Source organism: Pseudophryne corroboree, chromosome 5 (genome assembly GCF_028390025.1).
Source record: "Pseudophryne corroboree isolate aPseCor3 chromosome 5, aPseCor3.hap2, whole genome shotgun sequence".
Taxonomy (NCBI): domain Eukaryota; kingdom Metazoa; phylum Chordata; class Amphibia; order Anura; family Myobatrachidae; genus Pseudophryne; species Pseudophryne corroboree.
Window position 1 is genome coordinate 220,741,339 of NC_086448.1, and position 27,903 is coordinate 220,769,241.

General features: G+C 42.6%; 1 long non-coding RNA gene across 1 annotated transcript in view; it reads left to right on the plus strand.

The window, feature by feature from the left end:
- The window catches only part of LOC134928947 (uncharacterized), a 43,578-nt gene extending 19,866 nt beyond the window's left edge, over positions 1-23,712 (plus strand). The window contains exon 3 of the long non-coding RNA XR_010178148.1: positions 23,050-23,712. This is a non-coding gene — a long non-coding RNA (uncharacterized LOC134928947). The remainder of the gene's footprint in view (positions 1-23,049) is intronic.
- Positions 23,713-27,903: the final 4,191 nt, after the last annotated feature.

Here is a 27,903-nt window from a genome sequence, read left to right on the forward strand (position 1 = left end):
CATTAGACCTGATGTGTCAGTCCCAGATGTTGTTGGTGTATTTCTATCTGGTGATTTTTGATTCTCTTGCTGTGTGTCCCTCTCCTTGTGTGTTTTTGTCCTCTCTGTAATGAAAAAACTGGCCCGATGTTGGTTGGCCCACCCTTCCTCTAGGGATAGTCTGGCTAGATCTTCGTATTTCGGATCCTCCTCTATTTCATATATTGAAAATGATGTTTCTGATTCTGACTCTTCCTCTGAGGAGACTGATGTGTGTTGGTTGGATGTGTTTTCTGCGTCTCTGTTTTTTATAACTCTATGTAGTTTGGACATGTATTGTTGATACGTTAAGTTGAGTTTCTTGTACACAGGACTATCACATATATTTATTTTTAATGCTGGTTTGGAAAGTGTGGTTGGTTTCTCAAGTAATGTTTTTTTATTTCTAATCCTAGGAGTATGGTGTCTTTTGATTCCAAATTTATCCCTCAGTATTTTTCTCTTCTTGGTTTCTACCAATGTGTTCTCTCTCCTCAAAATCTTTTGTGCAATTGCTTCTGATAGGTCCAAGAACTCCTGCTCTTGTTTGTATGGTTCTAGTTTATTGTCTAGTTCTATGATGTTTTTTTCAATCTGTTCCAATTCTCTAGTGTTTTGTTCGGTAATTAGTTTCATCAGATTGTTTGAACATTCCTTAAGGATACTGTTCCATTTGTTCATGAATAGTAAATCTTCCTTATTATGTGAGGGTGCTTTCTTAATTTTAAGTCCTTTAGGTACTAGATCGTTCTCCAGGTACCAATTAATTGTGTGAGTGTCCCACCACAGGTTCGTTTCTTTACTGATCAATTTCTCTAATTGTAGAAAAGTGTTACAAAAGGTGTTGCTGTCATTTGTCTGTGTGTCTGGTGCCACTAATGCTTGAAAAGCTGTTTTTGCCCTATTTGCCCTATTGTTCCTTACTTCTATCAGTCCCATGTGGGGTCTCTTGCTGCAGAAAAGGAGGTGGTCGGGTATTTATACAGAATTTCTTTGGTGTTAACTGCGCACTGAGGCCCTCTAGTGTTCGGATGAGCTGCTGCACTTAAAGGTGACCAACCTAAATACCAGCAAACATAAAATTAATTCTATTAGTGCTGCGCTCAATCCTAGTGTGTCAATGAAAATAGTGAGTGTTGATCATTTATAATGTTTAGTTGTTTCAGAAATTGTACCCTTGTTCCTCCTCCCCCTTCTCCTTCAGTGATGTACCCTAAAATGGGAGCTTTGTATGGCACAAATTTATAAATAGGAAAAAACCCCCAATGACCGGCATATATGTATAAAAAATGATTGACCAAATAGATCCTTTTGAGCACTGTTAATAGCTTTTTATTTTTTGATAGTCCGCTTAAAGTCCGCTTGAAATAGAAGTCTCTTAAATAAACTGTATATAGCCCAATCTCTAATGTCGGATTGCGGCGTCCCGCAACTCCATTAAATGTCAAGTCTATCAAAACTTCATGTGCACAAAAATGTCCAGCTGTAGAAAAAAAGAGAATCACCGGTCTTCACGTTCAAAGGAGCCTCAGGTTAACAATAAGAGAAATAGAAATGGAGGGGGATCCGGACTGGTTCCTGCTATCCAAACCCCGTCACCCGTGGTGCGTCCTGGTGCAGCCGTCCCCTGGGCGCCGGTCGGTCCGGTAGTGGAACCTGTCTAGGGCTGGGGGAGACTCCGAGTGCGCTCTGCAGAGCCGCACACTTTGTAACCCCCTGCCGCCTACGGACACTCACCTGTCTTCCCTTCTCGTTCGTCACCGAGGCTCCACCAACGACTTCCTCCTTCTTCTCCTCGTCCCGCAGTTGCTTGGTTACACAGTCGCGTCCCGGACTTCCTGGTCACGTGACCCGGTTGTTTTCAGGTGATCCAGCGTTGTCTACTCCGTGCATAGATGTAGAAGTGATGTAGAATTAAAATCAGTAGATGCCTCCAACGCGTTTCGGTCTTTGTTAGGCCTTCCTCTGGGAGCAGTGGGTGCTTGATAAGTGGCCAGTAGGATCTTATATAGGGTGCCTCATTTCCATACTTTGGTCATGTGATCTCGATACAGTGTTCCTATTGGTTTACCCTCTACCCTCATTTTAATGTATCCTGAAATCCCTAAGATGAATTGAAACTATGTTTCCTGTAAATAAATTCAGAATCGCCTTGTCTTATCTGCTTACATGGTTTATGGCTGTCGCAGATTCTGATTATTGTTAGATCCCTGGTGGTTGGTTATCCTGCCACTAGTAAATGTATTTATAATAAAGTTTGGGTTTGCAATTGTTAGCTTTGTGTTCCCTGGTGGTTGGTTGTCCTGCCACTAATAAATGTATTTAGAACAAAGTTTGCGTTTTCAATTGCTAGCTTTGCGTTCCCGTCACTTTTTACATATCACCGATTTTACTTCATTGTCTTTATTGAGGCCAAAGGGAGTGAGTGTTTTCATTTCGTACATCCATTTGAGTTCTGTTCTGTTAATTTTTGCAGTGTAGTCTCCTCCCCTCCAGTTATGTTGTACTTCTTGAATTCCTATAAATGTCAGTGTTCGGGGGTCGCTCTCATGGTGGTCTTTAAAATGTTTTGACACATTATGTTCCTCCAGCCCTCTTTTGATGTTTCTAATGTGTTCACTTACTCTTGTTTTGAGTGGGCGTACGGTGCGGCCCACATACTGTTTTCCGCACCCACATTCTAACATATATATTACCCCTTTGCTGTTGCATGTCAATCTTTCCCTAATGTTAAAGACCTTGAGTGTATTATTTGAGCTGAAACTAGTCACCGGTTTGGTGCTGAGGTGCCCTCTATTTCTGCAGCCTAGACAAATTCCACAGTAGTAGAAACCTGCTTTGGGTTTGGATTGGTTGATGTGTGTTTGTATCATTCTACTTGGTTGTATATGACTATGTACCAATTTCTGCTTCAAATCAGGTGCTTTCCGAAAAATGATTCTAGGTGTGGTGCCCAGGACGTCATTAAGAGTGTCGTCCTCCATAAGTAGGGGCCAGTGTTTTTTGAATATACATTGTAGAGATTTGGACTGTTGCGTGTAGTCTGTGACAAAGGTGACCTTCTCTGTGTATTCCCTCTCTTTCTTGTTTTTGTATGTGAGTAACTGTTCTCTGTCTATTTCTCCTACTTGTTCATATGCCCCTTTGATTTCCTCCTCTTTGTAGTGCTTCTCCCTGAAGTCTGTCAATAATCTCTCTCCTTGTACTAGATAATCTGATTTTTTTGAGCAATTCCTTCGTAATCTTGTGAATTGCCCTTTGGGAATTGACTTTAGCCAGTTAGGATGGTGTCCACTACTTGATAGGATACAGCTGTTTACGTCCACGTTTTTCCTAAATGTTTTTGTGTGGAGAAAGCCTTCTTCTGCAAAAATATTTAAATCCAAAAAATTAACCTCGGTCTTACTGTAAGTGGTGGTGAATTGAAGGTTGTTGGTGTTCTTGTTCATCAGTCTTACAAATTCTTTTAGATCATTTTCCCTCCCTTTCCAAATGAACGTATCAACAATACATGTCCAAACTACATAGAGTTATAAAAAACAGAGACGCAGAAAACACATCCAACCAACACACATCAGTCTCCTCAGAGGAAGAGTCAGAATCAGAAACATCATTTTCAATATATGAAATAGAGGAGGATCCGAAATACGAAGATCTAGCCAGACTATCCCTAGAGGAAGGGTGGGCCAACCAACATCGGGCCAGTTTTTTAATTACAGAGAGGACAAAAACACACAAGGAGAGGGACACACAGCAAGAGAATCAAAAATCACCAGATAGAAATACACCAACAACATCTGGGACTGACACATCAGGTCTAATACAAGGACAACAAGTAACACAAACATGTGCATCAAATCTGTTTTTTTTAGGGGACAGTCATCTAGAGAGACACAATATGAAAAATACACCAACCAAAACAATGAAACGCAAATTAGAAGAACGAGACGAGGAGTTAGAGGGGAAAAAAGAACAAAAGTAGACCACCCATAGAAAAATTGGAGCCAGGGAAAGGAATATTTAATCTAAGCAGTGTACAACTAACCAACAATGACCTCAAACTCCTAGACAAGGGGCTAAAGTTCGCACCCACAAAACAAATAGATAAATTTAACACATATCTTGATCTGCACAAATTTGCCCGTAAATTAACTCTAAAGAAGTATTTTGCTACTACAACACCAGCGCCAATAAGGAACCATACAGAAAGGGAGGAGTATAGACATAGTAATTTAAAACCACAATCCACCTTTTATCCCAGTCATTTGAAAGGCACACAAGTTGACGCATTTATCACAATGGTAGAAAGGGATATTGAGAAACTTAATGTGACTAGAACCAGAAATAATCTGACAAATCAAGAGAAAATATCTTTACAAGACTTACAAAACAATCACTCAATAATAATTAAACCAGCAGACAAGGGGGGGGGGATAGTAATTTTGAACAAATCAGATTACATCAAGGAAGCAAACCGAATATTGGATGACACCCATACTTACCGGAGACTACAACAAGATCCAACAGTAACATTTCAGAGAGATTTGAACATACATCTACAGAAGGGAGCCGATCTGGAGATTCTAAACAAACATGAATATCAGTACATACAAACTCCACACCCCATAATTCCAGTTTTCTATTACTTACCAAAAATCCACAAAGATCCACAGAACCCACCAGGGAGACCCATAATATCAGGAATAGGTTCATTGACATCCCACTTATCGGAATACCTGGACACATTTTTAAAACCGTATGTACAAAGGCAAAAATCTTATCTGAAAGACACTACACACATACTTAACAAGATAAAGGGAATGGAATGGACAGATGACATGTGGCTAGTCACTTCTGATGTCACATCATTATATTCAGTGATTGACCATGAACAAGGAACAGATAGCGTGAAATACCATCTAGATCAAGACAAAGACTTAACAGAGGTACAAAAGGAGTTCATCATTGACAGCATAATATACATTTTGAAACACAACTATGTATGGTTTGAGGGCACCTTTTACCTCCAGACCAAGGGCACAGCGATGGGCACGAGATTCGCCCCGAGCTACGCAAACCTCTTCATGAGCTGGTGGGAGGACCGGTTTGTCTGGGGGAGGCCGGGACTGGGGGCGAATCTCGTGCTCTGGACTAGGTTCATAGATGACATTTTCTTCATTTGGAAAGGGAGGGAAAATGATCTAAAAGAATTTGTAGGACTGATGAACAAGAACACCAACAACCTTCAATTCACCACCACTTACAGTAAGACCGAGGTAAATTTTTTGGATTTAAATATTTTTGCAGAAGAAGGCTTTCTCCACACAAAAACATTTAGGAAAAACGTGGACGTAAACAGCTATATCCTATCAAGTAGTGGACACCATCCTAACTGGCTAAAGTCAATTCCCAAAGGGCAATTCACAAGATTACGAAGGAATTGCTCAAAAAAATCAGATTATCTAGTACAAGGAGAGAGATTATTGACAGACTTCAGGGAGAAGCACTACAAAGAGGAGGAAATCAAAGGGGCATATGAACAAGTAGGAGAAATAGACAGAGAACAGTTACTCACATACAAAAACAAGAAAGAGAGGGAATACACAGAGAAGGTCACCTTTGTCACAGACTACACGCAACAGTCCAAATCTCTACAACGTATATTCAAAAAACACTGGCCCCTACTTATGGAGGACGACACTCTTAATGACGTCCTGGGCACCACACCTAGAATCATTTTTCGGAAAGCACCTGATTTGAAGCAGAAATTGGTACATAGTCATATACAACCAAGTAGAATGATACAAACACACATCAACCAATCCAAACCCAAAGCAGGTTTCTACTACTGTGGAACTTGTCTAGGCTGCAGAAATAGAGGGCACCTCAGCACCAAACCGGTGACTAGTTTCAGCTCAAATAATACACTCAAGGTCTTTAACATTAGGGAAAGATTGACATGCAACAGCAAAGGGGTAATATATATGTTAGAATGTGGGTGCGGAAAACAGTATGTGGGCCGCACCGTACGCCCACTCAAAACAAGAGTAAGTGAACACATTAGAAACATCAAAAGAGGGCTGGAGGAACATAATGTGTCAAAACATTTTAAAGACCACCATGAGAGCGACCCCCGAACACTGACATTTATAGGAATTCAAGAAGTACAACATAACTGGAGGGGAGGAGACTACACTGCAAAAATTAACAGAACAGAACTCAAATGGATGTACGAAATGAAAACACTCACTCCCTTTGGCCTCAATAAAGACAATGAAGTAAAATCGGTGATATGTAAAAAGTGACGGGAACACAAAGCTAGCAATTGAAAACGCAAACTTTGTTCTAAATACATTTATTAGTGGCAGGACAACCAACCACCAGGGAACACAAAGCTAACAATTGCAAACCCAAACTTTATTATAAATACATTTACTAGTGGCAGGATAACCAACCACCAGGGATCTAACAATAATCAGAATCTGCGACAGCCATAAACCATGTAAGCAGATAAGACAAGGCGATTCTGAATTTATTTACAGGAAACATAGTTTCAATTCATCTTAGGGATTTCAGGATACATTAAAATGAGGGTAGAGGGTAAACCAATAGGAACACTGTATCGAGATCACATGACCAAAGTATGGAAATGAGGCACCCTATATTTGATCCTACTGGCCACTTATCAAGCACCCACTGCTCCCAGAGGAAGGCCTAACAAAGGCCGAAACGCGTTGGAGGCATCTACTGATTTTAATTCTACATCACTTCTACATCTATGCACGGAGTAGACAACGCTGGATCACCTGAAAACAACCGGGTCACGTGACCAGGAAGTCCGGGACGCGACTGTGTAACCAAGCAACCGCGGGACGAGGAGAAGAAGGAGGAAGTCGTTGGTGGAGCCTCGGTGACGAACGAGAAGGGAAGACAGGTGAGTGTCCGTAGGCGGCAGGTGGTTACAAAGTGTGCGGCTCTGCAGAGCGCACTCGGAGTCTCCCCCAGCCCTAGACAGGTTCCACTACCGGACCGACCGGCGCCCAGGGGACGGCTGCACCAGGACGCACCACGGGTGACGGGGTTTGGATAGCAGGAACCAGTCCGGATCCCCCTCCATTTCTATTTCTCTTATTGTTAACCTGAGGCTCCTTTGAACGTGAAGACCGGTGATTCTCTTTTTTTCTACAGCTGGACATTTTTGTGCACATGAAGTTTTGATAGACTTGACATTTAATGGATTTGCGGGACGCCGCAATCCGACATTAGAGATTGGGCTATATACAGTTTATTTAAGAGACTTCTATTTCAAGCGGACTTTAAGCGGACTATCAAAAAATAAAAAGCTATTAACAGTGCTCAAAAGGATCTATTTGGTCAATCATTTTTTATACATATATGCCGGTCATTGGGGTTTTTTTCCTATTTATAAATTTGTGCCATACAAAGCTCCCATTTTAGGGTACATCACTGAAGGAGAAGGGGGAGGAGGAACAAGGGTACAATTTCTGAAACAACTAAACATTATAAATGATCAACACTCACTATTTTCATTGACACACTAGGATTGAGCGCAGCACTAATAGAATTAATTTTATGTTTGCTGGTATTTAGGTTGGTCACCTTTAAGTGCAGCAGCTCATCCGAACACTAGAGGGCCTCAGTGCGCAGTTAACACCAAAGAAATTCTGTATAAATACCCGACCACCTCCTTTTCTGCAGCAAGAGACCCCACATGGGACTGATAGAAGTAAGGAACAATAGGGCAAATAGGGCAAAAACAGCTTTTCAAGCATTAGTGGCACCAGACACACAGACAAATGACAGCAACACCTTTTGTAACACTTTTCTACAATTAGAGAAATTGATCAGTAAAGAAACGAACCTGTGGTGGGACACTCACACAATTAATTGGTACCTGGAGAACGATCTAGTACCTAAAGGACTTAAAATTAAGAAAGCACCCTCACATAATAATGAAGATTTACTATTCATGAACAAATGGAACAGTATCCTTAAGGAATGTTCAAACAATCTGATGAAACTAATTACCGAACAAAACACTAGAGAATTGGAACAGATTGAAAAAAACATCATAGAACTAGACAATAAACTAGAACCATACAAACAAGAGCAGGAGTTCTTGGACCTATCAGAAGCAATAGCACAAAAGATTTTGAGGAGAGAGAACACATTGGTAGAAACCAAGAAGAGAAAAATACTGAGGGATAAATTTGGAATCAAAAGACACCATACTCCTAGGATTAGAAATAAAAAAACATTACTTGAGAAACCAACCACACTTTCCAAACCAGCATCAAAAATAAATATAAGTGATAGTCCTGTGTACAAGAAACTCAACTTAACGTATCAACAATACATGTCCAAACTACATAGAGTTATAAAAAACAGAGACGCAGAAAACACATCCAACCAACACACATCAGTCTCCTCAGAGGAAGAGTCAGAATCAGAAACATCATTTTCAATATATGAAATAGAGGAGGATCCGAAATACGAAGATCTAGCCAGACTATCCCTAGAGGAAGGGTGGGCCAACCAACATCGGGCCAGTTTTTTCATTACAGAGAGGACAAAAACACACAAGGAGAGGGACACACAGCAAGAGAATCAAAAATCACCAGATAGAAATACACCAACAACATCTGGGACTGACACATCAGGTCTAATACAAGGACAACAAGTAACACAAACATGTGTATCAAATCTGTTTTTTTAGGGGACAGTCATCTAGAGAGACACAATATGAAAAATACACCAACCAAAACAATGAAACGCAAATTAGAAGAACGAGACGAGGAGTTAGAGGGGGAAAAAAGAACAAAAGTAGACCACCCGTAGAAAAAGTGGAGCCAGGGAAAGGAATATTTAATCTAAGCAGTGTACAACTAACCAACAATGACCTCAAACTCCTAGACAAGGGGCTAAAGTTCGCACTCACAAAACAAATAGATAAATTTAACACATATCTTGATCTGCACAAATTTGCCCGTAAATTAACTCTAAAGAAGTATTTTGCTACTACAACACCAGCGCCAATAAGGAACCATACAGAAAGGGAGGAGTATAGACATAGTAATTTAAAACCACAATCCACCTTTTATCCCAGTCATTTGAAAGGCACACAAGTTGACGCATTTATCACAATGGTAGAAAGGGATATTGAGAAACTTAATGTGACTAGAACCAGAAATAATCTGACAAATCAAGAGAAAATATCTTTACAAGACTTACAAAACAATCACTCAATAATAATTAAACCAGCAGACAAGGGGGGGGGGGGGATAGTCATTTTGAACAAATCAGATTACATCAAGGAAGCAAACCGAATATTGGATGACACCCATACTTACCGGAGACTACAACAAGATCCAACAGTAACATTTCAGAGAGATTTGAACATACATCTACAGAAGGGAGCCGATCTGGAGATTCTAAACAAACATGAATATCAGTACATACAAACTCCACACCCCATAATTCCAGTTTTCTATTACTTACCAAAAATCCACAAAGATCCACAGAACCCACCAGGGAGACCCATAATATCAGGAATAGGTTCATTGACATCCCACTTATCGGAATACCTGGACACATTTTTAAAACCGTATGTACAAAGGCAAAAATCTTATCTGAAAGACACTACACACATACTTAACAAGATAAAGGGAATGGAATGGACAGATGACATGTGGCTAGTCACTTCTGATGTCACATCATTATATTCAGTGATTGACCATGAACAAGGAACAGATAGCGTGAAATACCATCTAGATCAAGACAAAGACTTAACAGAGGTACAAAAGGAGTTCATCATTGACAGCATAATATACATTTTGAAACACAACTATGTATGGTTTGAGGGCACCTTTTACCTCCAGACCAAGGGCACAGCGATGGGCACGAGATTCGCCCCGAGCTACGCAAACCTCTTCATGAGCTGGTGGGAGGACCGGTTTGTCTGGGGGAGGCCGGGACTGGGGGCGAATCTCGTGCTCTGGACTAGGTTCATAGATGACATTTTCTTCATTTGGAAAGGGAGGGAAAATGATCTAAAAGAATTTGTAGGACTGATGAACAAGAACACCAACAACCTTCAATTCACCACCACTTACAGTAAGACCGAGGTTAATTTTTTGGATTTAAATATTTTTGCAGAAGAAGGCTTTCTCCACACAAAAACATTTAGGAAAAACGTGGACGTAAACAGCTATATCCTATCAAGTAGTGGACACCATCCTAACTGGCTAAAGTCAATTCCCAAAGGGCAATTCACAAGATTACGAAGGAATTGCTCAAAAAAATCAGATTATCTAGTACAAGGAGAGAGATTATTGACAGACTTCAGGGAGAAGCACTACAAAGAGGAGGAAATCAAAGGGGCATATGAACAAGTAGGAGAAATAGACAGAGAATAGTTACTCACATACAAAAACAAGAAAGAGAGGGAATACACAGAGAAGGTCACCTTTGTCACAGACTACACGCAACAGTCCAAATCTCTACAACGTATATTCAAAAAACACTGGCCCCTACTTATGGAGGACGACACTCTTAATGACGTCCTGGGCACCACACCTAGAATCATTTTTCGGAAAGCACCTGATTTGAAGCAGAAATTGGTACATAGTCATATACAACCAAGTAGAATGATACAAACACACATCAACCAATCCAAACCCAAAGCAGGTTTCTACTACTGTGGAACTTGTCTAGGCTGCAGAAATAGAGGGCACCTCAGCACCAAACCGGTGACTAGTTTCAGCTCAAATAATACACTCAAGGTCTTTAACATTAGGGAAAGATTGACATGCAACAGCAAAGGGGTAATATATATGTTAGAATGTGGGTGCGGAAAACAGTATGTGGGCCGCACCGTACGCCCACTCAAAACAAGAGTAAGTGAACACATTAGAAACATCAAAAGAGGGCTGGAGGAACATAATGTGTCAAAACATTTTAAAGACCACCATGAGAGCGACCCCCGAACACTGACATTTATAGGAATTCAAGAAGTACAACATAACTGGAGGGGAGGAGACTACACTGCAAAAATTAACAGAACAGAACTCAAATGGATGTACGAAATGAAAACACTCACTCCCTTTGGCCTCAATAAAGACAATGAAGTAAAATCGGTGATATGTAAAAAGTGACGGGAACACAAAGCTAGCAATTGAAAACGCAAACTTTGTTCTAAATATATTTATTAGTGGCAGGACAACCAACCACCAGGGAACACAAAGCTAACAATTGCAAACCCAAACTTTATTATAAATACATTTACTAGTGGCAGGATAACCAACCACCAGGGATCTAACAATAATCAGAATCTGCGACAGCCATAAACCATGTAAGCAGATAAGACAAGGCGATTCTGAATTTATTTACAGGAAACATAGTTTCAATTCATCTTAGGGATTTCAGGATACATTAAAATGAGGGTAGAGGGTAAACCAATAGGAACACTGTATCGAGATCACATGACCAAAGTATGGAAATGAGGCACCCTATATAAGATCCTACTGGCCACTTATCAAGCACCCACTGCTCCCAGAGGAAGGCCTAACAAAGGCCGAAACGCGTTGGAGGCATCTACTGATTTTAATTCTACATCACTTCTACATCTATGCACGGAGTAGACAACGCTGGATCACCTGAAAACAACCGGGTCACGTGACCAGGAAGTCCGGGACGCGACTGTGTAACCAAGCAACCGCGGGACGAGGAGAAGAAGGAGGAAGTCGTTGGTGGAGCCTCGGTGACGAACGAGAAGGGAAGACAGGTGAGTGTCCGTAGGCGGCAGGGAGTTACAAAGTGTGCGGCTCTGCAGAGCGCACTCGGAGTCTCTCCCAGCCCTAGACAGGTTCCACTACCGGACCGACCGGTGGCCAGGGGACGGCTGCACCAGGACGCACTACGGGTGACGGGGTTTGGATAGCAGGAACCAGTCCGGATCCCCCTCCATTTCTATTTCTCTTATTGTTAACCTGAGGCTCCTTTGAACGTGAAGACCGGTGATTCTCTTTTTTTCTACAGCTGGACATTTTTGTGCACATGAAGTTTTGATAGACTTGACATTTAATGGATTTGCGGGACGCCGCAATCCGACATTAGAGATTGGGCTATATACAGTTTATTTAAGAGACTTCTATTTCAAGCGGACTTTAAGCGGACTATCAAAAAATAAAAAGCTATTAACAGTGCTCAAAAGGATCTATTTGGTCATCATTTTTTATACATATATGCCGGTCATTGGGGTTTTTTTCCTATTTATAAATTTGTGCCATACAAAGATCCCATTTTAGGGTACATCACTGAAGGAGAAGGGGGAGGAGGAACAAGGGTACAATTTCTGAAACAACTAAACATTATAAATGATCAACACTCACTATTTTCATTGACACACTAGGATTGAGCGCAGCACTAATAGAATTAATTTTATGTTTGCTGGTATTTAGGTTGGTCACCTTTAAGTGCAGCAGCTCATCCGAACACTAGAGGGCCTCAGTGCGCAGTTAACACCAAAGAAATTCTGTATAAATACCCGACCACCTCCTTTTCTGCAGCAAGAGACCCCACATGGGACTGATAGAAGTAAGGAACAATAGGGCAAATAGGGCAAAAACAGCTTTTCAAGCATTAGTGGCACCAGACACACAGACAAATGACAGCAACACCTTTTGTAACACTTTTCTACAATTAGAGAAATTGATCAGTAAAGAAACGAACCTGTGGTGGGACACTCACACAATTAATTGGTACCTGGAGAACGATCTAGTACCTAAAGGACTTAAAATTAAGAAAGCACCCTCACATAATAATGAAGATTTACTATTCATGAACAAATGGAACAGTATCCTTAAGGAATGTTCAAACAATCTGATGAAACTAATTACCGAACAAAACACTAGAGAATTGGAACAGATTGAAAAAAACATCATAGAACTAGACAATAAATTAGAACCATACAAACAAGAGCAGGAGTTCTTGGACCTATCAGAAGCAATAGCACAAAAGATTTTGAGGAGAGAGAACACATTGGTAGAAACCAAGAAGAGAAAAATACTGAGGGATAAATTTGGAATCAAAAGACACCATACTCCTAGGATTAGAAATAAAAAAACATTACTTGAGAAACCAACCACACTTTCCAAACCAGCATCAAAAATAAATATATGTGATAGTCCTGTGTACAAGAAACTCAACTTAACGTATCAACAATACATGTCCAAACTACATAGAGTTATAAAAAACAGAGACGCAGAAAACACATCCAACCAACACACATCAGTCTCCTCAGAGGAAGAGTCAGAATCAGAAACATCATTTTCAATATATGAAATAGAGGAGGATCCGAAATACGAAGATCTAGCCAGACTATCCCTAGAGGAAGGGTGGGCCAACCAACATCGGGCCAGTTTTTTCATTACAGAGAGGACAAAAACACACAAGGAGAGGGACACACAGCAAGAGAATCAAAAATCACCAGATAGAAATACACCAACAACATCTGGGACTGACACATCAGGTCTAATACAAGGACAACAAGTAACACAAACATGTGTATCAAATCTGGTTTTTTTAGGGGACAGTCATCTAGAGAGACACAATATGAAAAATACACCAACCAAAACAATGAAACGCAAATTAGAAGAACGAGACGAGGAGTTAGAGGGGGAAAAAAGAACAAAAGTAGACCACCCGTAGAAAAAGTGGAGCCAGGGAAAGGAATATTTAATCTAAGCAGTGTACAACTAACCAACAATGACCTCAAACTCCTAGACAAGGGGCTAAAGTTCGCACTCACAAAACAAATAGATAAATTTAACACATATCTTGATCTGCACAAATTTGCCCGTAAATTAACTCTAAAGAAGTATTTTGCTACTACAACACCAGCGCCAATAAGGAACCATACAGAAAGGGAGGAGTATAGACATAGTAATTTAAAACCACAATCCACCTTTTATCCCAGTCATTTGAAAGGCACACAAGTTGACGCATTTATCACAATGGTAGAAAGGGATATTGAGAAACTTAATGTGACTAGAACCAGAAATAATCTGACAAATCAAGAGAAAATATCTTTACAAGACTTACAAAACAATCACTCAATAATAATTAAACCAGCAGACAAGGGGGGGGGGGGGGATAGTCATTTTGAACAAATCAGATTACATCAAGGAAGCAAACCGAATATTGGATGACACCCATACTTACCGGAGACTACAACAAGATCCAACAGTAACATTTCAGAGAGATTTGAACATACATCTACAGAAGGGAGCCGATCTGGAGATTCTAAACAAACATGAATATCAGTACATACAAACTCCACACCCCATAATTCCAGTTTTCTATTACTTACCAAAAATCCACAAAGATCCACAGAACCCACCAGGGAGACCCATAATATCAGGAATAGGTTCATTGACATCCCACTTATCGGAATACCTGGACACATTTTTAAAACCGTATGTACAAAGGCAAAAATCTTATCTGAAAGACACTACACACATACTTAACAAGATAAAGGGAATGGAATGGACAGATGACATGTGGCTAGTCACTTCTGATGTCACATCATTATATTCAGTGATTGACCATGAACAAGGAACAGATAGCGTGAAATACCATCTAGATCAAGACAAAGACTTAACAGAGGTACAAAAGGAGTTCATCATTGACAGCATAATATACATTTTGAAACACAACTATGTATGGTTTGAGGGCACCTTTTACCTCCAGACCAAGGGCACAGCGATGGGCACGAGATTCGCCCCGAGCTACGCAAACCTCTTCATGAGCTGGTGGGAGGACCGGTTTGTCTGGGGGAGGCCGGGACTGGGGGCGAATCTCGTGCTCTGGACTAGGTTCATAGATGACATTTTCTTAATTTGGAAAGGGAGGGAAAATGATCTAAAAGAATTTGTAGGACTGATGAACAAGAACACCAACAACCTTCAATTCACCACCACTTACAGTAAGACCGAGGTTAATTTTTTGGATTTAAATATTTTTGCAGAAGAAGGCTTTCTCCACACAAAAACATTTAGGAAAAACGTGGACGTAAACAGCTATATCCTATCAAGTAGTGGACACCATCCTAACTGGCTAAAGTCAATTCCCAAAGGGCAATTCACAAGATTACGAAGGAATTGCTCAAAAAAATCAGATTATCTAGTACAAGGAGAGAGATTATTGACAGACTTCAGGGAGAAGCACTACAAAGAGGAGGAAATCAAAGGGGCATATGAACAAGTAGGAGAAATAGACAGAGAACAGTTACTCACATACAAAAACAAGAAAGAGAGGGAATACACAGAGAAGGTCACCTTTGTCACAGACTACACGCAACAGTCCAAATCTCTACAACGTATATTCAAAAAACACTGGCCCCTACTTATGGAGGACGACACTCTTAATGACGTCCTGGGCACCACACCTAGAATCATTTTTCGGAAAGCACATGATTTGAAGCAGAAATTGGTACATAGTCATATACAACCAAGTAGAATGATACAAACACACATCAACCAATCCAAACCCAAAGCAGGTTTCTACTACTGTGGAACTTGTCTAGGCTGCAGAAATAGAGGGCACCTCAGCACCAAACCGGTGACTAGTTTCAGCTCAAATAATACACTCAAGGTCTTTAACATTAGGGAAAGATTGACATGCAACAGCAAAGGGGTAATATATATGTTAGAATGTGGGTGCGGAAAACAGTATGTGGGCCGCACCGTACGCCCACTCAAAACAAGAGTAAGTGAACACATTAGAAACATCAAAAGAGGGCTGGAGGAACATAATGTGTCAAAACATTTTAAAGACCACCATGAGAGCGACCCCCGAACACTGACATTTATAGGAATTCAAGAAGTACAACATAACTGGAGGGGAGGAGACTACACTGCAAAAATTAACAGAACAGAACTCAAATGGATGTACGAAATGAAAACACTCACTCCCTTTGGCCTCAATAAAGACAATGAAGTAAAATCGGTGATATGTAAAAAGTGACGGGAACACAAAGCTAGCAATTGAAAACGCAAACTTTGTTCTAAATACATTTATTAGTGGCAGGACAACCAACCACCAGGGAACACAAAGCTAACAATTGCAAACCCAAACTTTATTATAAATACATTTACTAGTGGCAGGATAACCAACCACCAGGGATCTAACAATAATCAGAATCTGCGACAGCCATAAACCATGTAAGCAGATAAGACAAGGCGATTCTGAATTTATTTACAGGAAACATAGTTTCAATTCATCTTAGGGATTTCAGGATACATTAAAATGAGGGTAGAGGGTAAACCAATAGGAACACTGTATCGAGATCACATGACCAAAGTATGGAAATGAGGCACCCTATATAAGATCCTACTGGCCACTTATCAAGCACCCACTGCTCCCAGAGGAAGGCCTAACAAAGGCCGAAACGCGTTGGAGGCATCTACTGATTTTAATTCTACATCACTTCTACATCTATGCACGGAGTAGACAACGCTGGATCACCTGAAAACAACCGGGTCACGTGACCAGGAAGTCCGGGACGCGACTGTGTAACCAAGCAACCGCGGGACGAGGAGAAGAAGGAGGAAGTCGTTGGTGGAGCCTCGGTGACGAACGAGAAGGGAAGACAGGTGAGTGTCCGTAGGCGGCAGGGGGTTACAAAGTGTGCGGCTCTGCAGAGCGCACTCGGAGTCTCCCCCAGCCCTAGACAGGTTCCACTACCGGACCGACCGGCGCCCAGGGGACGGCTGCACCAGGACGCACCACGGGTGACGGGGTTTGGATAGCAGGAACCAGTCCGGATCCCCCTCCATTTCTATTTCTCTTATTGTTAACCTGAGGCTCCTTTGAACGTGAAGACCGGTGATTCTCTTTTTTTCTACAGCTGGACATTTTTGTGCACATGAAGTTTTGATAGACTTGACATTTAATGGATTTGCGGGACACCGCAATCCGACATTAGAGATTGGGCTATATACAGTTTATTTAAGAGACTTCTATTTCAAGCGGACTTTAAGCGGACTATCAAAAAATAAAAAGCTATTAACAGTGCTCAAAAGGATCTATTTGGTCAATCATTTTTTATACATATATGCCGGTCATTGGTTTTTTTTTCCTATTTATAAATTTGTGCCATACAAAGCTCCCATTTTAGGGTACATCACTGAAGGAGAAGGGGGAGGAGGAACAAGGGTACAATTTCTGAAACAACTAAACATTATAAATGATCAACACTCACTATTTTCATTGACACACTAGGATTGAGCGCAGCACTAATAGAATTAATTTTATCCTTATTAAAGATAGTCATCGGCCATTAGCCCCTGCTCTATACCAGCCAGTGAAGCAGATGATAGTGGACATGAAGGCTACAGGGGTTATCCAAGAGAGCCACAGTCACTGGGCATCACCTATGGTCTATTTGTATGAAAGAGTATGGACAATTATGTTTCTGCATGGATTATAGGAAATTTAAGAGTGTGACACACAAGGACCCATACCCCCTTCCGCGTATTGAGGAGTCCCTTACAGCACTCAAGGCTGCAAGCTACTTCTTGACCCTGGATTTGACCAGCAGATACTGGCAAATACCTATGGCAGAAAGCAACAGAAAAAACAGCCTTCATCATCCCAATGGGTTTATATGAGTTCAACTGTATGCCTTTTGGCTCATGCAAGGCACCGGCCATGTTCCAAGTAGTGATGGAACATTGCTTGGGCCACCAAAATTTTGATATAGTCCTATTATAACTGGACAACATTATAATTTTTTCAAAAACTTACCCTGAACATCTGCAACACCTGAAAGAGGTCTTCCAACAATTAACCAGATACAGACTTAAGTTGAAGCCCTCCAAATCTCACCTCTTGAAGCCCAAGGTCGACTATCTTGGCCACATCATCAGCACTGAAGGTATACCACCAGACCGAGAAAAAGATTAGTGTATTGTTAGAGTGTACGATCCCTAGTACAGTTAAAGACATTCAAAGATTGCCTGGCTTCGTGGGATATTACAGGAGATTCATAAAAGACTTTGCCAAGGTAGCCATACCTTTGATGGAGTTACTCCGAGGGATCTCCAAAGATGACTATAAAAAACAAATCTTCATTGAATGGACTCAAGAGTGACAGGCAGCATTCGACCAGCTAAAAAGGATCTTAACAGAGTTACCATTACTGGCATACCCTGATTACAACCTTCCATTTTGCCTATATACAGATGGAAGCAGGCAAAATCTTGGGGCAGTCAAAGCCCAAAAACAAGGAGGCCAAGAACGCGTCATAGCATATGCAAGCAGAAGCTTGCATAAGATTGAGAGAAATAATGCTAATTACAGCACATATAAGCTTGAATTTCTCACCTTGGTGTGGGCTGTAACTGAGAAGTTCAGAGACTACCTCGCCACCACACCATTTGTAGCTGTCACAGATTGCAATCCACTCGTCCATCAGTCAACAGGTCAATTGGGAGTGCTGGAACAGCGTTGGGCCTCACAACTAGTCAAATACCGATACACAGTGGAGTACAGAAGCGGACATAGCAATGTTAACTCAGATGCGTTATCTCGCTTACCCTCAGCTATTAAGGAACCAGAAGACGATGATCAGTGGGACCAAATGGAAATGCTGGATTTCCATCCACAAATCAAGAAGCCCAAACAGAGAATGGTGGTTTCAGCCAAGACAGGAGACCATGACTACACCGAAAATGGAACATAGAGCAAATGGATTCACTGGCAGGATGAAATCCGCTGCTTACGTCAATTGAAGAGGTGGCTCTCTGCTCGTTGTGAATTATCATGTGAAGAAAGGTAAGCATTGGATGCAGAGTTGATTCACCTTTGGCAACAACGAGACCGGCTGGAAATACAAGGATTCTTGCTTGTTCGACACTGTGGATCCAATGACCCACCTTCCCATCAGACAGCTCATAGTGCCCTGTGACAAGGCTGAAATAGTGCTGCAGGCTTATCATGACCAGTCTAGTCACTTCGGATGTCAAAAGACTGAGGAAAACATAAGAAAGAGGTTCTATAGGTACCAACTTGCAATGCATCAACCAGTTCTAACTGGGCAGAAAGCACCCCATCGTGACACATCAGCCATTGGAGATTGTCTCAATCAACCATGTCAAGCTGGAATCAAGTTGCACCGAGTACTGTTATGTCCTTACAATCATCAATCACTACTCCAAGTTTGCAGTAGCACTGCCAGTCCAGGATTTGATGACCAAAACTACAGCAGAGATCTTCTGGGGAGCCTTCGTTCGACCAGTATACTGACCGATCAGGGCCCTGCTTTTGAGTCTCAACTCTTCCAGGTGCTATGTAAACTTTATGGCTGTAAGAAGTTGCATATGACTACTTATCATCCCCAAGGGAATGGAGCCTGTGAAAGATGGAACCAGACATTGGTGGTCATTCCGAGTTGATCGCTCGTCGCCGATTTTCATAACTAAATGATTAAGGCAAAAATGCGCATGCGCATGGTACGCAGTGCGCATGTGCTAAGTATTTTAGCACAAAACTTAGTAGATTTACTCACGTCCGAACGAAGAATTTTCATTGTTGAAGTGATCGGAGTGTGATTGACAGGAAGTGAGTGTTTCTGGGCGGAAACTGGCAGTTTTCAGGGAGTGTGCGGAAAACTGCAGGCGTGCCAGGATAAAACGTGGGAGTGTCTGGAGAAACGTGGGAAATGGCTGGCTGAACACAGGGCGTGTTTGTGATGTCAAACCAGGAACAAAACGGGCTGCACTGATCGCAGTGTAGGAGTAAGTCTCGAGCTACTCAGAAACTGCTAAGAATTTTCTATTCGCAATTCTGCTAATCTTTCGTTCTCAATTCTGCTAAGCTAAGATACACTCCCAGAGGGCGGCGGCCTAGCGTGTGCAATGCTGCTAAAATCTGCTAGCGAGCGAACAACTCGGAATGACCCCATTAATAAAAATGCTGAGACCCGTACTGAAAGAACAGAGACATGAGTGGCCCACTTTGCTTGCGGAATTGGTCTTCCTGTGTAACAATACAGTGCATTCCTTGACGGGGTATACCTCATACTATTTGGTATTTGGACATCACGGCAAACTTCCAGCAGATATGGAACTCGACTTGCCTGGAGAATCTCAGGTCAAGTTTGAACCAGGGACCACATTTGTGCAAGAGCATCAGTATTTACTGAAAGAAGTATAAGCCATAGAGAATGGATGGATGCTGTTCGAGAACGGCAAAAGAGAAACTATGATGTTGATGCACATACTTGCCCTTTGACTACAGGGAGTAGAGTGCTGAAGAAAAATAACCATCATCACAGAAAGTTGGATCCCTGGTGGGAGTCTATCCCTAATCGAGTGAGTGAAACACCTATCTCAGATGTGGCTGTCTATTGCATCGAAAGAGAGGATGGAAGCCACTGCATGCTAATTCATCATAATCAGCTGAAACTACATCCCATTCAATATGGTGAAATTGGAGTGGAAGAACGACTAGTGTCAAGTTCCGAACCAGACAACCCACTTGATCTTTTAATGTGTACCTACTGGCCACTAGTGTCCAGCTTCATCAGTCCAAGACAAATTGATGACCAATATTGACAAGTTGAATAGCAAGAAGCTCAAGACGGAGACTATAGCCCAGAAGTAACTTCCACATGCCCTGAGTTAAGGCGTTCAACTCAAAGCACAAAAGGGATACTGCCTGGAAAGTATAGGGAATAATAATATATTGATAAACCTTGGTAATACGGTTTTGATATGTACTGTTTTAGAGGTTATGTTGCATGGACTTTATACTCAACTATTAACGTTGTACAAAGACTTTGGTCAAGAGTTTCCATGCGCGAGGATGCACATACAGTAATTCAAGTGGGATTGAATGTGGTACCCCTGTGTTGAACTAGAGGTGCAAGCATGCCTCTGCAGCTAGAAAGGCTGAGATATGCTGCACACAGTCCTTACTACAGAAACTGCAGGAACAACAGAGGTTAATGCAGCCAAGGGACAATAAATTGTTGGCAGCCACATGTCTCCTTGCTCTCACCTGATTGGTTGTCAAAAGAGCAGGAAACCCAGGCATGAAATGTTGCCCTGGGAAGCCAGGGAGGTTAAATATGCCCTGCATCTAGTGGGAGGGGTGCAGTGTCAGCGTGGAGTGTTCTCTGTGGTGTGTCCTGCTGTCAGTAGTGTGAGAGGGGTGGGTGTTGCAGCAGCCCTAGACAGAGTGCACCCTATCTATTGGAAATGAGCAGAACAGAGTGACATCAGTGTTGGAAGCTGTAAACCTTCACCAGGCATAAGTAAGCAAAGCCCTGGAGCCAAAGACTTGTTGGCAGTACTGATACAAGCTGCATCCAGTTGACAGCAGAGGGAGATATGAGCTGCCACTACCTTGGAAGCTGTGTGTGGTGAGTCTGAACTCTCTAGTATTGCACACTATTCACAGACACTGCCCTTATTGAACTTTTTCAGACCATGTCATCCTCTTTAAAATGTACCTCACCCTATGACGAGTGAGTCCTCACCAGTGCCACAGTTAAGCACTAATGCCTGCTGCATATAGAGACTGAAATAGTTTTGGTTAGACAGAAAAGGGGAGCACCAAGCAGCTATTAGCAGCATATAACTTGCCTCCCCCTCCCAGTACGATACAAGCTGTAAGACAAGTGCATACCCTGCTACAGCCTGCATGGTGTGAGGAACTATTCAAGTCACCATACATTGAATGTGCAAATAAATGGGCATTATCATAACTTCAGATTTACAAGACTGCTAATACAGTTGTCCATCTCTGAAGCCACATCATATACCTCTATCTGTAGCTGAGTTCAATTGCCTGTAAATCAGAGGGTTGGGGACAGGAACTCACTATGGAGCTCTGATTTACAGTTATGCATCTGTGCAGTGCAAATGTTTTCTAGGCTGATTGATGTGTCGTAATCTCCTGCTACAGCTTGCACCACGTAAAGTGTTCACTAGCACATCCCTGATCAAAAGAGCACCCTTCAAAGCTGCAACTCTGGGCCTAATTCAGACCTGATCGATAGGCTGCGGTTTCATACAGCCTGTGATCAGGTCTGAACTGTGCATGTGTATGCACCACAATGCGCAGGCGTGTTGGTCCGCAGCGACGAGGATCGTCGGGAGCAACGGGATGGTGCGAGAAAATTGATCACACAGGCGATCGCAAGGCGACTGACAGGAAGAGGCCATTTGTGTTTGGCAACTGACCATTTTTAAGGCATGTCCGGAGAAACACAGGAGGGACCAGGCGTTTGAAGGGAGGGTTTCTGACGTCAGCTCCGGCCCCAATCATCGCACTGGAAGAGTAAGTCCTGGTCTGTGCAAAGACTGCACAAACTTTTGCTTGTGCAGTTGTCCTGCACATGCGACCGCAACCCTGCACAGTGAATTCCCCCTCCCTCTGTAGGCGGCGACTACCTGATTGTAGGGATGCAAAAAACACATCCTTGCGATCAGGTCTGAATTAGGCCCGCTGTTCACTTTTACATTGATTATTGCAACAAACATGGATTATGGATTATATTCCGACAAGTAGTTAATACTTCTAAATTGCTGTACCATCTAGTTGCTAAAACCAAACTCAGACCTTTTCTGGGTTTTATATATATGCATATATATCCCGATTCAAATTGCTATTGACGTCATACTGGAATCTCTTATCTCACCCTGAACTCATGTGTCCCGGAACTATATTCCAGGGACATTTGTATGTTGGTCATAGTGATATGGTATATATGGTTCTTGCTAATGTACTGAGATATTAATGTAATATTTGAAAAGTCATTCATATTATTTGATATGCTGATTGATTGTGACTATTTCTACTGAAAGTGATTAATATTTACATGACAAGTTTTTAGACTGCATTCATCGTATTCTATGCTCTACTGTGTTTATGTTATTTAAATAAAATGCTTCATAGAGGCCTTAAACACCGTATTCCAGACTGGGCTGTGCTTCTCATCCACAGTATATCTCCGAAACCACCAGCTAATTTGTAGTGGAGACCGTAACCTGACGACTTGGCTGAAGAACTGAGAGATCAGGTCAGTGAATTACCTCCACAACTCTCAGTGCACATGGCAGGATATCACATTTGGCATCACAAAGAACAGGATTCGGAGCCTAAAAGTAAAAGAAGTACACAGCCAAGAAGATGTCCACAGAACAAGCAGCCCCAGTGGCGGGGCCATCAGGCGACGGGAAAACAACAAGCACCTGCCCCAATGGCACAGATCAACCCAATCACTATGCCCTACCACATCGGGACCACACAGCAGGATATCACAACTGCCTCTCAGCAGGTAAGTATCCCATGTACAGAGGCAGAGGGGATAAACAGTCTATGTCCCAGGAGGGGGCATGTATAGTCTATGTCCCAGGGATGGATAGTTGCACACCCTTTCCTATGAGCCTACGCATGCCTGTGGTCATAGCAACAGTGCTGCAACTGTAGTGTGTTCTCTGTACCCCCTGATCCATTAATGTGACCTCCATTGCCAATCCTGCTCATCAATGAGTCTAACTCAAGGGTGGGCTGAAATGAAAGCAACACAATACTTTCATCTCCATGCTGATTGTCCTATGCACAGCATAGTAACACACCTCTTTCCTCCTCTATAGCAACACATCTCTCTTCTCCTACATAGTATCATACTTCTTTCCTCCTCCATAGTAGCAAAACTCTTTTCTCCTCATTGGTGCACAGAGGGGAAGGTATTATGCAGCATTTTATATGCCGACAGCTTGCACTGTCCTGATGTATGTGCCAATTAAACCTTGCACACTATTTACCTTTAAAGCGGAGGTAATCACACTTCTGTAGCAAATTTGTGCTTTCTTAGTGTGGACTTCATGACATTCATCAACTGACAGACATGAGAAATCAAAATTTGTAAACTTGTATGGATTTGGTATCAACACAGAAACTGAATCATGCTCACCTTGTTTTGGTGAAAATATTGTGTATAAATAATACTCTTCAGAAGTGATTATTTCTGAAATTTGCAATTTATGACTAGATAGCAAGAAACCTAGAATACTATAATACCGGTAATCCTGCAAAAAGTCAGTTCCACTCAAAATGCTGAATGGCAAACATGCATCCTTAAGAGAGGAATGAATCCATATTCGTAATGTAGAACTTTTGAATAAAGTCACTTGGTTGTACAGTATATCCTTACTGTAGTAGAGCAGTGTGCCAGGGAGGCCTCATTTTCATTTGCTGTTCTGGAGGGATACTTAAGCCGTACACTCCTAAACTGTGAGCTCTATAGTATTTACTATTAAAATCTTTGCTGGAAGTATATTTTATTCAGTATCACTGCATCTCAAGGTAACACTATTATACTGCTGATATTTACCATTATCTACCTCTCCGGTAGAGTCTCGCTGTGTCTCCCACCTCGGCGATGATCCTTTCATGTATTGCTGGCAGCCTAGTGTTGCCATTGATGGTTTAATGTCAGATCTACAGTACATGTGTGGTAGCCATCTGTGTAAATACATAGCTTATCACCAACCATAAGGGCTTGGCTGGCTCCCCACTGGTGGCAACTCGCCACGTCATTATGATTTTATGAAAAACAGTGGTAAAATGAACATATCTGTACTACAGTTTCTTAAATAGAAACTAGATATCATTGAGCATATCTTTCTATAAGTAGACACACTGACTTCTCTGCTGAACAGTCACATTAAGGAGTCCATTTATCAATGAATGACAAAACTCGTTGAGTATGATAAATGGTGCTTCAGCCTAGCTCCCAATGGTCATTTTTAAAACTGATGACAGGAGCAGATTGGATAAAGCACCATTTATCATACGCATCGAGTTTAATCATTCACAATGAGTTCTATTAATTGTTGATAAGTTTCTTAGGCATGTGATCACTATGGGACACTAGCTTGTTGTTAGTCAGGGGCGTGCGAGCAGTACTACCTCCCAACGAGCAGGACTTGGGAGGCAGCACCTTCACTGACCCGACAGCACCTGTCTTTGGTTTGCAGGTTGTTTGGAACTGAACTCTGCAGCATGGACAGCCACTGCAAAGCCTTATGGGGCCCATACATCTGGCAAGTATCCAACATGTTTGAAATACTCCAAAAATTGATCGGGATTGGCGATTTGGATATTTTTAGTATGCTGTTTTTTTAGTCCTGCTAAATAGAGTCTTGTGACTCCTATTGGTGGCAAAATATGTGTCTTGCTTTTCAAACTGCACTGTCCTGCTGTCTCAGCCTTATCTTTTACCTTACATAGTAGACGCATACTTGCCACTCTTCGGGGACATCCAGATAACTCACAAAGGGTGGGATGTACTAAACGGAAAATGCAGTAAACTCCTGTTTACCACATTTTTGGAATGTACTAACTCCTGGCGATACCCCATAAAAGGCTATGGGCTTCTCTCCACAGCGCTGTGTGAGGGATCCGAACGGATCCCTCCCAGCATGCCTCGCGTCCACCCCCGTCACCCTGCGTATGCGCAGACTGACTCCCGGGGCCAAATCCCAGAAGACAGGCAGATGCTGCGAATCGTGGAGGACAGCTCTTACCGGAAGAGCTGTCCTCCGCAATGCTGATCGCACATGTAAGTACGTATGCGATCAGCATCGTGGTGCTGGGTGGCGATCTGCATTAGTACATCCTGCCCAAAGTTTGAGAATTTCCCACAGACTCCCCAAAACATAGACAAAATCCTGCATCCCACACACTTCCTAGTGAGATCATCAGACAGGGCGTGGTGTTGCAATTCCTTTAAAATTGCATAATCTTTGCCCTACCCCATCACAATAGACTTTATGACATTGGGGGTCATTCCAAGTTGATCGCTAGCTGCCGTTGTTCACAGCACAGCGATCAGTGAAAAAAATGCACCGCAATGCGCACGCGCAACGTACGGGTACAAAGTACTTTGTGGTTTTGCACAGGTTCTTGTGAAGCTTTCAGTCGCACGGCACAACGCAGTAAGATTTGACATGAAGTGGGTGTTTCTGGGTGTCAACCGAGTGTTTTTAGGGAGTGCTTGGAAAAACGCAGGCGTGTTGGGGAAAATGGAGGCGTGGCTAAGCGAATGCTGGGCAGGTGTGTGACATCAAAAGCCGTCCCACCGTCGTTAGAATCAATGCACACGAAGAGTAACTACAGGGCTAGTCTTGTTTTGAACACTCCCCAGTGGGCGGCGGCAATGCGTTTGCACGGCTGCTAAAAACTGCTAGCAAGCGATCAACTCGGAATGACCCCCATTGTGCCATGGGGCCTAACGATGATAAGCGCCCAGAGCCACCTACACAGAGATTCACTGAATCTCCCCTCTGTGCACTCTCCTAGAGAGAACATTTGAAAGTTGTTAAGTGTGAGCAGGAGTGACAGCCTGCATTTGATCACATGCTGCAGCTTCCAGTCAGTGAGAGGCAGCATACAGTATCACTGTATGTAAGCTGAGGCATCATGTGACCAAATACAGACTCCAGCTCCTAAGCAGCACTTCTTCTGGATTGTGCTGGGGATGCTGTCTAACAGTATATACCATACCTCCCAACTGTCCCGATTTTCACAGGACAGCCCTATTTTTTTGGAACTGTCCCGCTGTCCCACCCGCGTGCCACAGTGTCCTGCGTTGGGGGGAGCAGTTGGGAGGCTCCTGCACTCGCTGCTATGCTTAGCAGAGCAGCGGTGAGACAAGATGAGAGGGGGCATACCAGCAGCTCACAGAGCGCTGGGCATGCTTCCTCAGTGACGAAAATGGGGCGCTGCTCCCGATCGCGGGCCCTCCGTGAAGCTACACCCCTTTTCCATAGGCCACACCCCCTTTTCGGGTGGGCATGCGCAGGTGTCCCTCCTTCCGATGAACAGAAGTTGGGAGGTATGATATACTGTAGCATGTTTCTGTCCCCTACATGAGAGTTCTCAGATGGCAGATGCATACCTCCAACTGTACCTTTTTGGCGGGTACAGTACCTTTTTTTATGGTCTGTACCTGCCAAAAAGGGCTTAGTACTAATTTCTGACTTTCCAGATTTACATTGAAAGTATACCTTTACACATAAAAACTGGTAAAATTAGGAAAAGGGCGTGGCCAAAGGGTAAAATATTGGAGGGTTTGCAGATGCTGGTGGCCACTGAAGTGGAAGGGGGACTGGAGTCAAATCTTTATGTACATAGGACAAATCACAGCAAAATTTGGGAGTCTTCCAAATTCTGTGACAGTAGGCAAGTATGAATAAAGGTGCATACACATTGGGCATCTTTGCCCAGCGTGTATGCACAGCGATGATCTCTAACATCGCTGGGCTGAAAATCGCTCAGTGCATACACACTGAGCTATTTTGCCCCCTGCCCAGCGATGTCAGCGGGGGTGAACAGCTTTCCATAGCAGGCCGCAATGGAAAGCCGTTCACCCCGCCGTTCATCTGCTGGTAATACCAGCAGATGAACAGTGGCTGCCGGTGATGAAGCGGGAGCGCGCATCAGCGCTCATCGCTCCTCGCCGCGGCATTCACACTGGGCGGTTTTGAGCTGAAAGCAGCTCAAAACACCAAAAGTGAGCTGCTTTCAGCTCAAAATTGCCCAGTGTGTATGGACCTTAAGGTTGGGGAAGTGATCATGAAAGTGTGGTTGACCTAATGACCATATCCCATGGGGGGGTATGGGTCATTAGGTCGAACACACTTAGGTCGACAGGCATTAGGTCGACCACTATTGGTTGACATGCATTAGGTTGACATGGTCACTAGGTCGACATGGTCATTAGGTCAACAAGAACAAGGTCAGCATGGAAAAAGGTCGACTTGAGTTTTTTATACTTTTTTTGGTGTTGCT